The following is a 16,284-nucleotide window of genomic DNA, read 5'->3' as shown; positions in this document are numbered from 1 at the left end:
GACAATTATTGTATGGTTTCACTCATATGTGGAACATAAGCAATAGCACAGAGACCATAGCAGAAGGGAAGGAAATCCAAAGGGGCAGAAATCAGAGAGGGAGATGACTGTGGACCCCAAGAAACAATCTGGGGCTTCAGAGGGGAGGAGGGTGGGGGGAGGGGGTAACAGGGTGATGGGTACTGGGTGTTATACTTAACTAATGAATCGAACACTACATCAAAACTAATCATGTACTATACAGTGGCTAACTGAACATAATAAAACCAAAAAAACACAAAAGTTGCCGAACAAGCTTCCCAATGAAGTTGTACCATTTTACATTCCTACCAACAAAATATGAGAATTCTGGTTGTTCAATAAAATTGGTTTCATTGATTTTCTGTACAGTTCTATATTTTATTGGTTACCTTTTTATCTTTATTAATCCCATTCTCCTACTTTTGATTTAGTTTGCTCTTATTTTTCCAGAATCTTAATATGGAAATTTAGATCATTGATTTTAGACCAATTTTTTAATATTATTTAAAATTAAAAATTTCACCCTGCATACTGATCTAGCTTCCTCTACAAACTTTGATATCTTGTGTTTTCATTTCCATTAGTTTAAATTATTTTTTAATTTCACCTGTGCTTTTTTTCTTTGAGTGAATTATTACATGGAAATGTGTTAATTTCCAAATAAGATTTTTCCAAATACATTTTCAGATCTTCTTTATTCTTGTTAATTTTCTATCATTTACTGAAAGGAGTATTGAAATCTCCAGCCATAATTATGGATTTGTCTAATTCAGTTCTTTTGGGTTTTACCTCATGCATTTTGAAGCTCATTATTAAGTGCAAACATATTAAGGATTATTATGTCTTGCTGATGAATTGACACGTCTGTCATTATGAAATGTGCCTCTTTATTTCTGATAATACTTCTTGTGCTAAATCTACTTTAATATTTTCTAATATTTTTTTAACATATAATGTATTATTTGTTTCAGAGGTACAGGTCTGTGATTCAACAGTCTTAAACAATTCACAGCACTCACTACCAGATACCCTCCCCAGTGTCTGTCACTCAGCCACCCCATCTCTCCCACCCCCCTCCACTCCAGCAACCGTCAGTTTGTTTCCTGAGATTAAGAATTCCTGATATCAGTGAGGTCATATGACACATGTCTTTCTCTGATTGACTTATTTCGCTCAGCACAATATCCTCCAGTTCCATCCACATCGTTGCAAATGGCAAGATCTCATTCCTTTTGATGGCTGCATAATATTCCATTGTATGTATGTGTGTGTGTGTGTATATATATATATATATATACACACATATATGTATACACCACATCTTCTTTATCCATTCATCTGTCAATGGACATCTTGGCTATTAAGATAGCCTTCCAGCTTTCTTTTGCTGAGTGTTTGCATGGTAGACATATTTCTTCTAGTTAAGGTCTGCTAGCAATGAATTCTCAGTTTTGTTTATCTGGAATATATCTTTTATCTTCATTTATAGAGTTCTTGGTTGATTTTACTTTTATTTTTTTTCCACAGCACTTTAAATATTTCATTCTACTACCTTCTATTATTTCTGCTAAGAAGTTGATTAAGATGTGTCAGGGGTGCCTGGGTGGGCCAGTCAGTCAAGCATCTGACTCTTGATTTTGGCTCAGGTCCTGATCTCAGGGTCGTGGGATTGAGCCCTGTATGGGGCTCAGCGCTCAGCACAGTCTGCTTGTCTCTCCCTCTGCTCTTCCCCTGCTTGCTCTCTCTCTCTCATAAATAAAATCTTTAAGATGTGTCTTGACACTATTTTTCTTAGTATTTTCCTGTTTATATTGCTTCATATTTGTTGTGATCCTTTGAGTTGTGGGTTTATGTATTTTATCAAGTTTAGAAAAATTTAGCTGTTTCCATCAAATATTTTTCTTCCCTATCCTGAGACTGGTTTTATATCTCTGACTTCCTGATAGTGTCCTGTGGAATCTCTTTTTTTCCAGGCCTTTTCTCACTGTCCTTCAGTTGGATTAGGTTCTGTTGCCTTCAGTCTTTTGCACAGTTTAACCTGCTTTTAAGACCATGCGGTGAAATTGTCATTTTAAATAATGAATTTCTCCACTCTGGAAGTTAAGTTTCATTTGGTTCTTTTTTATATTTTACATTTCTCATTCTGTTCATGATTTTTAAAAAAAATTCTTAAATATATATATATATTTAAGATTTTATTTATTTATTTGAGAGAGAGAGAATGAGAGATAGCACAAGAGGGAAGAGGGTCAGAGGGAGAAGCAGACTCCCCGCTGAGCAGGGAGCCCAATGCGGGACTCGATCCCGGGACTCCAGGATCATGACCTGAGCCGAAGGCAGTCGCTTAACCAACTGAGCCACCCAGGCGCCCCAAATTCTTAAATATATTAATAACCCTTTTGAAGTCTTTGATAATTCCATCATATCAGTCATTTCTAGATCTGTTTCTGTTGACTGATAATTTTTCCTGGTCATAGGTCAGGTATCCTGCCTTTTTGTATGTGCATGAATTTTTACTGGATGCTGGCTATTTTGAATATTATATTGGAATGTTACATTCTGAATGTCTGAATTCAGTTATCTTTAAAGAGTTTTTTTTTATGATTTTATTTGAGAGAGAGCGCTAATGGGGGGTGGGGCAGAGGGAGAAGCAGACTCCCTGCTGAGTAGAGAACCCCACATGGGGCTCCATCCCAGGACCCTGGTATCATGACCTGAGCTGAAGGAAGACACTTAACCACCCAGGCATCCCTAAAGAGTTGTTTTTTTTTTTTTAATATTTTATTTATTAGAGCGCATAAGCGAGCATGGGTGGGGTGGAGGGAGACGGAGAGAGAGAGAATCCCACACAGATAGTGGATATTGGATATTATCAGATACATGGTCTGCAAATATTTTCTCCCATTCAGTAGGTTGCCTTTTCATTGTATGTGGGACTCGATCTCATGACCTGAGATCATGACCTGACCATTTATGGTCTGCAAATATTTTCTCCCATTCAGTAGGTTGCCTTTTCATTGTATGTGGGACTTGATCTCATGACCCTGCGATCATGACCTGAGCCAAAACCAAGTGCCTGACACTCAACCGACTAAGCCACCCAGGCTCCCCTAAACAGTTTTGAACTTTGTTTTAGCAACAGTTATTTGATTAGCAGCTTGATCCATTTTGCTGTTTGTTTTTCACCTTTTTTAGAGTAGTTTTTATCCCTAGTTGAGCTTTACTACTGAGGTGTGATTTTTGTGGTGTTCTACTAAATGCCCTGGCGATCACTATGTTATCTGTATCCTGAATCACCAGAAATCAAATGTCTTCCAGCCCTGCGTGAGCTCTGGTAATTTTTCAGCTTATAGTTTCCAACAGATCTTTTCCAGTGGTTTTGTTTTGGTTTTTGTTTTTCTTTTGGTTTGGCTTTGTGGAGTCATACCCAGTGCATATGTGGCTTAGTAATCAGCCAAAGATGCAAGGAAATCCTTATACAGATTTTTGTATGCTTTTTCTGTATAACTCTCTTTCCGGATCTCTGCTGTGTATATTCGGCCGCCTCATCCTCTGAATTCTGCTCTTTTCTCCAGCTCATTGTTATTACAGTTGCCTGCTTGGATTTGCCGCCCTCACCTGCAGGAAAATGCCTCTAGGCAAAACTCGGGGGTGATTTTAAGAGTTTATGTCATTGGTTTCTTTTTTCTTATGCATCACAGTCTTGCACTGCCTGCTGTCCAGTATCCATTATAGAGTTGCTATATATATTTTGTCTAGTTTTCTAGTTGTTTACAATGGGAGGGCAAGTCTAGGATCGGTTACTCTTTTATAATTGGTAGTGAAAGTCTTGAATTAAGAATTTTAACTGAAAGCCCTGATTTCTGTGTGTGAATCTTACACAGTTCTTTAAAACTCTATGATTTATGTACTTTTTTCCCCAGGATATTGAGATATAACATTGTGTCAGTTGTAATTTGTACAGTGTGTTGATATGATAAACATAATTGCCAAATGATTATCACCAGACCTTTAGCTAACACCTCTATCACATCATGAAATTACCATTTCATTTTTATGGTGAGAACGTAAGATCTCAGCAACTTTCAAATATATAATACAGTATTATTAATTATAATCACTATACTGCACATTAGATCCCCAGAACTTACTCATTTTAAAACCTAAAGTTTATACTCTTTGACCAGTATCTTCTCATTTACCCACTTCTTGGCCCCTGATAACCATAATTTTACCATCTATTTATATGAGTTTGGCTTTTTAAAATTCCATACAAGTGATGTCATACAATATGTGTCTTTGTCTTTTTCACTAGCCTAATGCCCCCAAGGCCCAGCCATATTGTCACAATGGCAGTATTTCCTTCTTTCTCATGTCTGAATAATAATTCCATTGAATCACATCACACCACATCTTTATCCATTCATCTGTTGAGGGACACTTAGGTTACTTCCATGTCTTGGCTATTCTGAATAATGCCACAATGAACATGGGAGTGTGTATATCTCTTCAATATCCCAAGTGAGATTGCTGGATCATATGGTAGTTCTTTTAATTTTTGAGCAATCTCCATACTGTTTTCCATGGTGGCTGTACCAATTTACATTCCCACCGATAGTGCGCAAGGGTTTCCTTTCTCCGTATCCTCACCAAAACTATTATTTCTTGTCTTTTTGATAATAGCCATTCTCACAGGTGTGAGGTAATAGCTCATTTTGGTTTGGTTGGCATTTTCCTGATGAGTAATGATATTGAGCATCTTTTCATGTACCTATTAGCTATCTGTATGTCTGCTTTAGAAATGTCTATTCAGATCTGCTTATTTTTTATTTGGATTGTTTTTTTTTTTTGCTCTTGAGTTGTATGAGTTATTTATTTTTAGGTATTTGGATATATATTTTGGATATTGGATATTATCAGATAATATGGTCTGCAAATATTTTCTCCCATTCAGTAGGTTGCCTTTTCATTGTATTGATGATTTCCATGGCTGTGCAGAAGCTTTTTAGTTTGATGTAGAACCACTTACTTGCTTTTGTTGCTTTTGCTTTTGGTGTCAAACTCAAGATCTGTGTCAAGGAGGTTACTACCTGTATTTTTTTCTAGGAGTTAATTTATGGTTTCTGGTCTTACATTAAAATCTTTAATCCATTTTGAGTTAATTTTTGTTTGTGGTATAAGATAGTGGTTGAATTTCATTATTTTTGCATGTGGCTGTCCAGTTTTCACAACACCATTTATTGAAGAGACTGTCCTTTCTCCATTGTATAGTGTTGGCTCCTTTGTCATAAATTAATTGACCATATACACATGGGATTATTTCTGGGCTCTCTATTCTGTTCCATTGATCTATGTGTCTGTTTTAATGCCAATACCATATTGTTTTATTTACTATAATTTTGTAATATAGTTTGAAACCAGGAAGCACAATGCTTCTAGCTTTGTTCTTCATTCTCGAGATTTCTTTAGCTGTGTGGGATTATTTTGTGGTTCCATACAAATTTTAGGACTGTTTATTTCTATGAAAAATGCCACTGGAATTTTGATAACCAATTGCATTGAATCTGTATATTTCTTTGGGTAGTATGGACATATTAACAGTATTCTTCAAATTCATAAGCACGGATTATCTTTTGCATTTCTATCTTCAATTTCTTTCATTAATGTAGTTTTCAATATACAGGTCTTTAACCTCTTGGTTAAATTTATTCCTGGTTATTTTATTCTTTTTGATATAATTATAAAGGGATTATTTTCTTTATTTCTCTTTCTGGTTTGTTATTAGTGTATAGAAATGCAACAGATTTTTGTGTATTGATTTTATATCCTGAAACTTTCCTGAATTAATTTTAACACTTTTTTGATGGAGTCTTTAGGATATTCTATATATATATATCAGGTTATTGGCAGACAATGACAGTTTTATTCTTTCCAGTTTGGATGCTCTTTGTCTTTTTCTTGCCTAATTGCTCTGGGTAGGATTTCCAATACTGTGAAGTGGCAAGAGTGGGCATCCTTGTCTTGTTCCTGGTCTTAGAGGAAAGGTTTTCAGCTTTTTACTGTTGAGTATGACATTAGCTTGTGGGTTTGTCATATATGGCCCTTATGTTAAAGTACTTTCCCTCTCTATCCACTTCGTTGAGAGTTTTTAATCATAAATGGATGTTGAATTTTGTCGTATTTTTTTCTGAATCTATTGAGATGATTGTATGATTTTTATCCTTTATTTTAGTAATGTGATATATCACATTGACTGATTTGCAGATTTTGTACCATCCTTGTGTCCCTGGAAGAAAACCTACTTGATTATGGTGTATGATCCTTTTAATGCACTTTAAATTTGTTTTGCTAGTAATTTATTGAGGATTTTTACATCTATGCTCATTAGGGATATTGGCCTATAATTTTCTGTTCTTGTGGTATCTTCCTCTGGTTTTGAAATCAGAGTAATGCTTGCCTCATAAAATGAATTTGGAAGAGTTCCCTCATCTTTAATTTTTTGGAAGAGTTTGAGAAATATTGGTATTAATTCTTTGAAGCCTTCTGATCCTAAACTTTTATTTGTTGAGGGTTTTATTTACCAGTTAAATCTCCTTACTAGTAATTGGTCTGTTCAGATTTTTCCTTTCAATCATGATTCAGTCTTGGTAGATTGTATGTTTCTGGGAATTTATCCATTTTTTCTAGGCTGCCTAAATTCTTTATTGGGTAAATCACAGATCTATTTGACTTTAGGTTTTGTTACCAGAAGGTGATTGTGGATCCTTTGGTGGAATCATGTTACCTTGATTTTTCAAGTTCTTTGAAGTTTTGCTATACTTTCTTCACTTCTGAAATAGCAGTCTTCTCCTCTGGGCTTCACTAACTGCTTTTGGTATAGATTGCTATGATGTAAATTCTGAAGCTATCCCAGATCTCTTTTGGGTCCAAATGTCACTTCTTGTACCCCCCGGATAGCAGAGTTCTTAAGCTTTAAAGCCTTTTCTGCATTTTACAATCCAGTAGGCCAAGTGCTGACAGTTTCTCTTTTGTTTCCCAAAGGTGGTGCTAAAGCCCAAACTTACGGTCTCTCCCTGGCCTGCAGATTTGACCAACTATGTGCATATTCACTATCCCCTTCCAAAGTTCACTCTAGCTGCCACCACTGGGAGCACAAACAGGTGGCCACAGGATAGGGAGGTTTGTATATGAGGTACACAGAGTGCTGGGGGTTTCTGTGGGGCAGGTGGGGAGATCCACAAGTGAGCTGTTCCCAGCAGCTCACAGGCAGATTTTTTGATGGAATCTGTGATGCAGGTAGGATCTGAGTCCCTTATTATCCTCCAATAGTTATATTTGCAACTCTCTTTGTGTCTTCCTGCCCCCCAGTCATGTAGCTCATGATTCTGTACAATAGAGAAAGGAGCGTCTTTGGTAGCATCAAGTAGAGCTGATGAAGCCAGGTGTTCACTCACATGCTCTTCCTTTCCCCATGGAACAAATATGGTGAAGGAAGGTGTCCTTTTGGCCCAAAGTTGTGATGTTGTGGAGAGGGGGTGAGATGGATAAAGTCAAACTTACTGTTATCACTACAATGCACTGAAACTCGTATTTTTTTTTTTTTTTCCTCCAGTGGAGTGCTAGAACTTTTTGGAAACCTGGACTTCCACAAAGGTTTTCTCCTCTTTAAGTGATTGTCTTAAGTTAATGTTCTCCAGGGGACTGTTTGATTGGAGAGGGCCTGGAGCCAGTTTATAGGCCACTGCAAGGTCAACAACTGGGACCACGGCTATCTGTCTATTACTCTATGCACAGATGTGTGACTCCTCTAGGGTCCCTTGACCTGTGTGGCTGAACCCCACAGCTTTCTCAAAGGCACTTCTGCCCATGACTGCCCAAGTTTTGTTGTGGGTTGGTGAGAAAAGCTGAGAGGTCTTAAGCTGCAATGATGCTGATACCGCTCTCCTTTCATGTTTTTATAATATAAATTAAAATTTTGTTCCTAAAATTTGAAGTTGTGCAATATATATCACAACAAAAAGTCTTGCTGTGGTTTTTGTAAAGTTATGTTTTATATCCAGATATATCAGAGCTGAGTAATAGGAATTTAAGTGTTATTTCTAAATTATAGCACTCCAAATTGTGAAACACCGTTCTTATGAAGTAAAAAAATCAACTCTTGGCAGCAATTTTCCTTGTACCTAGTTCTCAAGAAAAACATGATCGTTTCATATTTTTCAAATTGATGAACTAGATTTCACTAGCTATTTGCCCTGGTTTCTTTCCTGTTTATAATTCCTATGGAAATTGGAATATTATCACAAGATGCTCTTTATCAATTTGATTGTGGTGTGCAAGACTTAGAATAAATTACTTTCCTCTCAGTAGCTTTGCAAAAATAGTGGTCCCTATAAACCTTAGCTCATGTCTAAATTGCAGCCTAACGCTGGTTATAAACACTGTATGGTACCTTTGTGGCTTGGTACCTCTGTGCCTGTTGCAGCTATTGATTAGCTGATTGCCTGCTGAAGTTACCGTCTCTTTAATACAGCAGCATAAGAAACTTTAGCAACTTCCTGAAGAGCAGCTGTACAAAATAATGACTACTAGTAGGCACATAAAGAACTCCACACAGCCTTTCCAGGATAACACGAAGTACCTTTGTGTGAGGCGCTGTACTAGGTTCTTCATAGGCATCCTCTCATTTAACTCTCCTAACGGTCTCAGAGCTAGGTGTTGTTACCCTGTTTTGCAAGTGAGAAAATGATCCAGGCAGCTGAGCACAGGCTCCGCTCTAATAAATTCAAAGCCACCAACCAAGAAATAGGCTTTCAGTACTGCCCAACAAATTTACATTTCTCTAAGTCTCCACAATGTGTCTTCCAAACTTATCTCCTTATCAGCCAGCTAACAACACCAAATGTGTATGCATTCTATATTACTGTATGTTCATCTGTATGCATCCTATATACTCTGTATGTATTCATATTCTCAGATATAAAGAGAAGCTGCTCATCTCCTTTTAAGCCTAATCTTCATCAATTTTAGCCTGTCTCTGAAAACCTGACATCTGTCCTTTCTTTCTCTTTTATTTTCAGTCCTCTCAAAAGTAGATCCTTGCTTTGATTTTGATTTTCCTAATATCTTATTATTAAAGTTTCCAAAATACAGAAAAGTGAAAAAAATTGACAGTGAGCATTCATAAAATATTTTACAGTGAAATTTAACTATTTGCTTTATCATGTATCCCTCCCTCCATCTTTCAGTCCTCTTAACGTTTTTGCTGCATTTCAAAGCAAGTTACATCAGTACATTTTCTCCCAAGCCTGTTAGCATGTATATCATTAATAAGCTAGTTTATTAAGGGAAAAAAATAATGTAACGGGCATAATCAAAAGGATGAAAGAAAATTCTTTGTATTGGATAAAATGATTGTTTTCCTAGAAAAATTCTAAATTAACAATTCCTTTGACAAATGAGTGAATTTAGTAAGATCATAAGATATAAAGTTAATGTATGGAAATCTATTTAGTAACAGTAAACTATTGGAAAATAAAGTTTAAATAATGGATTCAATTTATAATACATCAGAAAACCCCCAAAATAATATGAAATAAATTTAATAAACCATCTTAAGACCTGTATATTAAAAATAAATTGTTAAGAGAAATTAAATAACATGATATAAATGGAGAAATTTGTCTTAGATTTGAGGACTCCAAATATCAAGATGTCAATTCTCTCCAAAGTGATCTATGATTTATGTTATAATTATATGTTACATCTACAACCTTGTAAAACTTATAGTACAATATTATTTTTGCTTAAACAAAAACAGTTCCAGGTACTTTAAAAAAAATTAAGAGCAGGGTGCTTGGGTGGCTCAGTCAGTTAAGCATCTAACTCTTGATTTTGGCTCAGGTCATGATCTCAGGGTTGTGAGATCGAGTTCTGCATCGGGCTCAGCACTGGGCGTGGAACCTGCTTAAGATTCTCTCTCTCCCTCTCCACCTGCCTCTCCCTGCCTCCCCCCCAAAAACAGTAAGATAATAAGAGGAAAAATAGATTTTAACATTTACTATTTACCTTTTCTGAAACTTCTTTCCCCTTAATATCAAGGATTCAGTCTGTTTTGCTTTTCATTGAGCCAGAATAATTTTCTATAGCATTTTTTATAGTGTAGGTCTAATGGCAGATTCTCTTAGTGTTTGTTTTGTCTTAGTTTTTTGAAGGACATTTTCACTAGATGTGAAATTCTAGATTGACAGATTTTTCTTTTATCACTTGAAAGTTGTTGCTCTGCTATTTGATGACAGTGATGATTTTAGTAGCTTATCATTCATTTCCAGAGGTCAGAAGTCCAAAATAGGTTTCAGTGGGGTAAAATCAAGATGTCTGCAGGGCTATGTTCCTTCTGGAGCTTCTAGGGGAGAATCAGTTCCTTGCCTTTTCAGATTTTAGAAGTTGTTTGAATTGTTTGGCTCATTCCTTTTTCCTTCATCTTCAAAGCCAGCAATGTAGCGTCTTCAAATTTTTCTCTGACTCTGCTTCCATCCTCACATTTTCTTCGATTATCTCCCCAGGTTTATTGAGATATAACTGACATATAACACTGTAAGTGTATAATATGATGACTTGATACACATATATATTGCTAAATGATTACACAATAAGGTTAGTTAACACATCCATCATCTACATGTTTTTTTTGTAGTGAGAATATTTAAGATCTATTCTCTTAGCAGTTTCCAAGTATATATTGTTAACTATATTCACCATGCTGTATATTAGCTTCCCAGCACTTCCTCATTTTATAACTGGAAGTTTGAAGGAAGTTCCTTTTGACCTTCATTATTTGTGATAAGTCCTTGGTCATACATGTCCTTGTCCTCATATGTGTAATTTCAGTTTTCTTTGCCTGCTTTTAAGATTTTTCCTTTGAAAATTTTTTATTATTTTTAATTGTGGTAAAATACACATCAAATTTTCCATCTTAACCATTTTTAACAATATAGTTTAGTGGTGTTAAGTACATTCCACATTGTTGCAACCATCACCACCATCCATCTCCAGAACGTTTTTCATCTGGGAAAACAGGAACTCTGTACCCATAAAAAACTCCCCACTGCCCCTTCTTAGGCCCTCACAACCACTATTCTACTACCTGTCCTTACGGATTTAACTAGGTACTTCATGTGAGTGGAGTAGGGCAATATTTGTCTTTTCGTGACTGGCTTATATCACTTAGCATAATGACCTTAGTTAAGTATTTTCTTAACTTTGGATTTCAGCATCTAACTATGATATGCCTGATGTTGTTATCTTTGTAATCATCTTAGGGTTCTTTGATCTTAAATCTGTAAATTTATATTTTGCATCAAATTTTGGATTATTTTCAGCCATTTATTTTATGAAAAAGTTTTTTCAACTTATCTCTTACACCTCTCCTACCAGGAATCAAATTACACATATATTTGACTTGTTGCTGTTGTCTCGTAGATACCTGTATCTTCATTTTTTAAAACATTTTTGTCTCTTTGTTTTTCAGATTGGATAATTTCTCCAGCTCCTTTGTCATCCTGATTCTCCCATTAAGACCATCCAGTACATTTTTTTTTTTTTTAAAGATTTTATTTATTTGAGAGAGAGAGAACGAGAGATAGAGAGCATGAGAGGGAAGAGGGTCAGAGGGAGAAGCAGACTCCCCGCTGAGCAGGGAGCCCGATGCGGGACTTGATCCCGGGACTCCAGGATCATGACCTGAGCCGAAGGCAGTCGCTTAACCAACTGAGCCACCCAGGCGCCCATCCAGTACATTTTTTAAGATACTGTATATTTTAGTTGTAGAACTTCTGTTTTGTTCTTATTAACAATGTCTATTTCACTACTGGTATTTTCTCTTTTTATTCAGTATAAGTGTATTTCCTTTACATCCTAGAGCCTGGTTATATACATTGCATCAAGTTCCTTTTCTGTGAATTTCAGTCTGGATCCTTAAGAGGCTGGTCTGTGTGGGTCGTCTTTTCTCTTTATAATAAGTCCTGTTTTCCTACTTCTTGTTATACTGAGTAATTGTGAATTGTACCAGAGGTTCTGAATGATTCAGGCATTAGCCAGAGTGTATATGCAAAATTGGAGCTCAGACTCTCTTGTTCTCTCTTTTCTGAGATTGTCTCTATTAACTTTCTAGCAGTTGTGGTTACCCTAGTCTTCTAGTTCTTCAATTAGTAAAACTAGGATTTCCATGAGGTATTAGATACCCATCTTAATGCACCAGGGCCTGCTCTTAGTAAAAGCCCTAAAAAATAGGAAACTCTGCCAGTGCTCTCCCCACATCCCAATGGTTGACTCCCTTCCAGTTCCTGCTATTTTTCTTCTCTGCCCAGCAACTGCTTCTTATATTTTGTTCAGTGTTTATCATTGTCATCTACTGGAAGGTTGGCCTGATAGGAGCAGTCAGCCAAACCAAAAGCAGAAATTCCTTCCCACTGTTTGTAAATATTTTCAAGTCTCTCTTATTAAAAAACAATTTTTTTAAAGGTGTCTATATGCCCCATCTTTCAGCCTTTTTAACTACTCTTTACAAACTTCTAAACAAATGGTTTCTGTTCTCATTGCCACAATTTTCTCACTTCTTAACCCACTTCAACCTGTTTTTCCCTCTCATAAGTTCGAAAACCCATCTAGTCTAAAAACAGGTATGTGTATGTCTCCATCCAATGAATTTCTGCTCTATATCCAATGAACTCGTTTTATTTGACGTCAGTAATATTTGTTACTCTTTGTTGAATTCCTCTTTTTTCCATGGCTTCCCTGAGACAAATGTTCTCCTGTATTTTTTTATCTATTTCTTTGCTCACTTTACAGGCTATTCTTACTAAACTATCAAATGTAGAATATGGCTTTAAGATGTGGTATATATCTACAATGGAATATTATGCAGCCATCAAAAAGAATGAAATCTTGCCATTTGCAACGACATGGATGGAACTGGTGGGTATTGTGCTGAGTGAAGTAAGTCAATCAGAGAAAGACATGTACCATATGACCTCACTGATATGAGGAATTCTTAATCTCAGGAAGCAAACTGAGGTTTGTTGGAGTGGTGGGGGTGGGAGGGATGGGGTGGCTGGGTGATGGACACTGGGGAGGGTACGTGCTATGGTGAACACTGTGAATTGTGCAAGACTGTTGAATCACAGACCTGTACCCCTGAAACAAATAATACATTATATGTTTAAAAAAGAAGAGGATAGCAGGAAGGAAAGAATGAAGGGGGGGTGGAATTGGAGGGGGAGACGAACCATGAGAGACTATGGACTGAGAAACAAACTGAGGGTTCTAGAGGGGAGGGGGTGGGGGGATAGGTTAGCCTGGTGATGGGTATTAAAGAGGGCACGTTCTGCGTGGAGCACTGGGTGTTATGCACAATGAATCATGGAATACTACGTCAAAAACTAATGATGTAATGTATGGTGATTAACATAACATAATTAAAAAAAAAGAATATGGCTTTATCTTTCACTCTTCTCGTAAAACTTCCTTGAGTGACCTTATCCAAGCTTAGGGCTTCAAACACCACTTCTTAGCCAATGATTTCATTTATATAAGCTCAGACTTTTTCTGAATTTTAGACTTCTACATCTAAACATCTATCTGATACTTACTCACAAATACTCCAAAGACATCTCAACTTGAACATGTCCCAAACTGAACTTTTGATCTTCCCAGCTCCCAACTAGATCTTTTCCAGTATTCCTTTTCTCAGAGTCATCTTTTCTCAGTGTTTTCCATGTTCTACAAGTGTTGGAATTTCCTGTGGTTCTATCTAATTTTCTTTCTTCGATGACCAGGTTAGTATCTTTGTCTTATGTTCCCAGAGACAACTTGGTTTGGGGTTTAGAAATGATGCATATGCTAATGATTCCCATGTCCAGACATTTGATGTGTTTCCTAATATAATCTTCACTAACTTTATCATAAAAACAATTCATCAGCTTTTCTGTTAAATCAACTACTCCTTTTAGCTTCTTGCTTGTGTCAGGACTCCACTTTTCTCCTAGGTATCTGGTGTAAAACTGTGGAGTAAATTGACCTCTCCTTTTATTTTAAAACAGCCAGTTGTCAAGTTCTGGTTATTTTCTCTGATACATGTTATTTTCATCCTTCCGTACTTGTACCATTTGGTATATGTAATTGTACCTGCCACTAAATTGAGGGTAACAGACAGACTGTGTGGATTCATGGTTAGGCTCACTCTAATGGCACAACAGATTTCTAGAAAGCATGGATATAATGAAAAACATAGTTATGTGTTAAAAAAAAATGATAACTTTTCATATTTAGCAGAATAAGTGATCTAGCAACTAATTTCTATGTAAGAAAGAGAGACATATGAATATAAATATTTAGATTCAGACCACTAAATGACAACTTCTATCCATCCATTAGTTCAGAAAAATATTTATTGTACACCTATTTGCCATGGCATTTTTTTTTTTTTTAAGACACTGGGGATATAGCAGGACAAAATAGATACCATGTCCCCTTGTGAAATTTACATTATTCTACAAAAAGATGAATGGTAGATGATAGATAAAATACTGTGTGTCGGATATGCTATGGATATGGGGAAATGGTTTGTTGTTTTACATAGGATGATCATGGAAAAGCCTCTTTAATAAGGGGATTAATCCAAGCAGAATAAACAGTATATGCAAGACCTGAGGCAGGAAGGAATGTGTCAGTGGAGTAGATTGAATAAAATGGGAAAGTGGTGTTAGGAGGTATCAGAGGTGCATTGGGTTGTCATGGAGTAGGATAGTTCACATAGGACACTGGTGTGCTGGTAAGGGTTTTAACAGCTGGCTCCTTGGGGGATAAAATAAAAAGCCCCGATTTGCGCTGTTTGCCAATTTCTCTGGTATAAATACCCCTACCACAGCCGATTTCAAGCTACCAATACGAGATCAACTAGCTCTCAAAAATTCCTTAAAATTTAATAGATCTTGTGAGCTGGTATGTCTTCTCCAGCACACCAATGATGTAGAGTCTTATAAACCATAATGAAATTTTATTTTTTTTCTTCCTTCCTTCCCTCCCTTCTCTTCCTTCCCTTTCTTTTCCCCTTCATCCCCTCCCCTCTTTTCCTCTTCCCTCCCCACCCCTCCTCTCCCTTCCCTTTCTTTCCTTTCTTTCAAGAAAGGAAGCCAGTGGAGGGTTTGAACAGTGGAGGGTTTGAGAGGGATGACATGATGAGGTTTGTTTTAACAGTATTAATTTAGCTACTGGGTTAGGAGTATTAATTACTATTCATATAAACATTTGGCTACAAACTCATGGCTTATAAAGTATTTTATTTGGTTTACATAGTGTTGGCTTACACATTGCTTTAAAATATTTTATTATCAATATTTTAAAATCTAGAGATATCCCATAAAGAATGAATTTCTCAATTTTTTTAGAAAATCAGAAGATTGGCATCCCTTCCTAGAATTTAATTCATCGGAGCTGAGGAATGGTGGGATATAGTCTTTATTTAGAGTATGCATTCTCCATTTTGGCACAGTTCTTACCACACCCTTTTATGTCCCTAAAGTTGAGTTTTAGTTGTCAGCCTTTGCAGGTTTTTTGTTTGTTTGTTTTTACCTGTGGAGGTGAGGAAAATGAACTATTTCTTATAATCACCTCTCTCACTAAAAGTGGCAAAATGAGAAGTGAAAGAGGGATATATAATTCGAGAAAATTGAGCAAGCGTATTTCTTTGCAGATGTAAAGATGTGAAGAATATTTCTATGTATAATAAAATATATAGGGAGCGTATTTATTACATCCTTATGAAACAAACCATGGTAGGAACTATGGCTAGGTATGGGATAAGATAAATATTACTTCTGCAGTAGTTGATGTTCATTTTGAAATCCCCCCCTCCAACACACAAAGTAAATCCAGTTGCAAGGATATACAACTATATAGCTATCCATTGCCTCATTTTTTTGTGTGTCTGAAAACAAGCCAAAGCCCTTCATGGAATGAGAAACTAACACCATGAACTAGATATACTGTTAAGATTTGAACCATAGATAGTATACTGCTTTGTTGATAAGCTGAGTACATAATTTAAGTGTCTGTTGGTTTTACATAGACATTAGGTACAAATTATTTTGAACTGTTAAAAGAATCAACTTTGTTTATGTAATCTAAGGGAAATTTTACTCCTAATTTTTCCATATCTCCTACCTTCTGCCTTGCAAAGATTGGATTCTTTAGTTAATAATACAACAC

General features: G+C 36.2%; 1 protein-coding gene across 1 annotated transcript in view; it reads left to right on the top strand.

The window, feature by feature from the left end:
• RFC3 (replication factor C subunit 3) overlaps window positions 1-11,567 on the top strand; it is a 32,675-nt gene extending 21,108 nt beyond the window's left edge. Inside the window, exon 10 of the transcript XR_003519166.1 lies at window positions 11,549-11,567. The gene's annotated coding sequence lies outside the window, so the exon portion shown is untranslated. The remainder of the gene's footprint in view (window positions 1-11,548) is intronic.
• The last annotated feature ends 4,717 nt before the right edge of the window (window positions 11,568-16,284 follow it).

Source organism: Zalophus californianus, chromosome 3 (genome assembly GCF_009762305.2).
Source record: "Zalophus californianus isolate mZalCal1 chromosome 3, mZalCal1.pri.v2, whole genome shotgun sequence".
NCBI classification, from domain to species: Eukaryota; Metazoa; Chordata; class Mammalia; order Carnivora; family Otariidae; genus Zalophus; species Zalophus californianus.
Note: the sequence above shows the minus strand (reverse complement) of the source record. Positions and strands in the feature narration are given on the sequence as shown.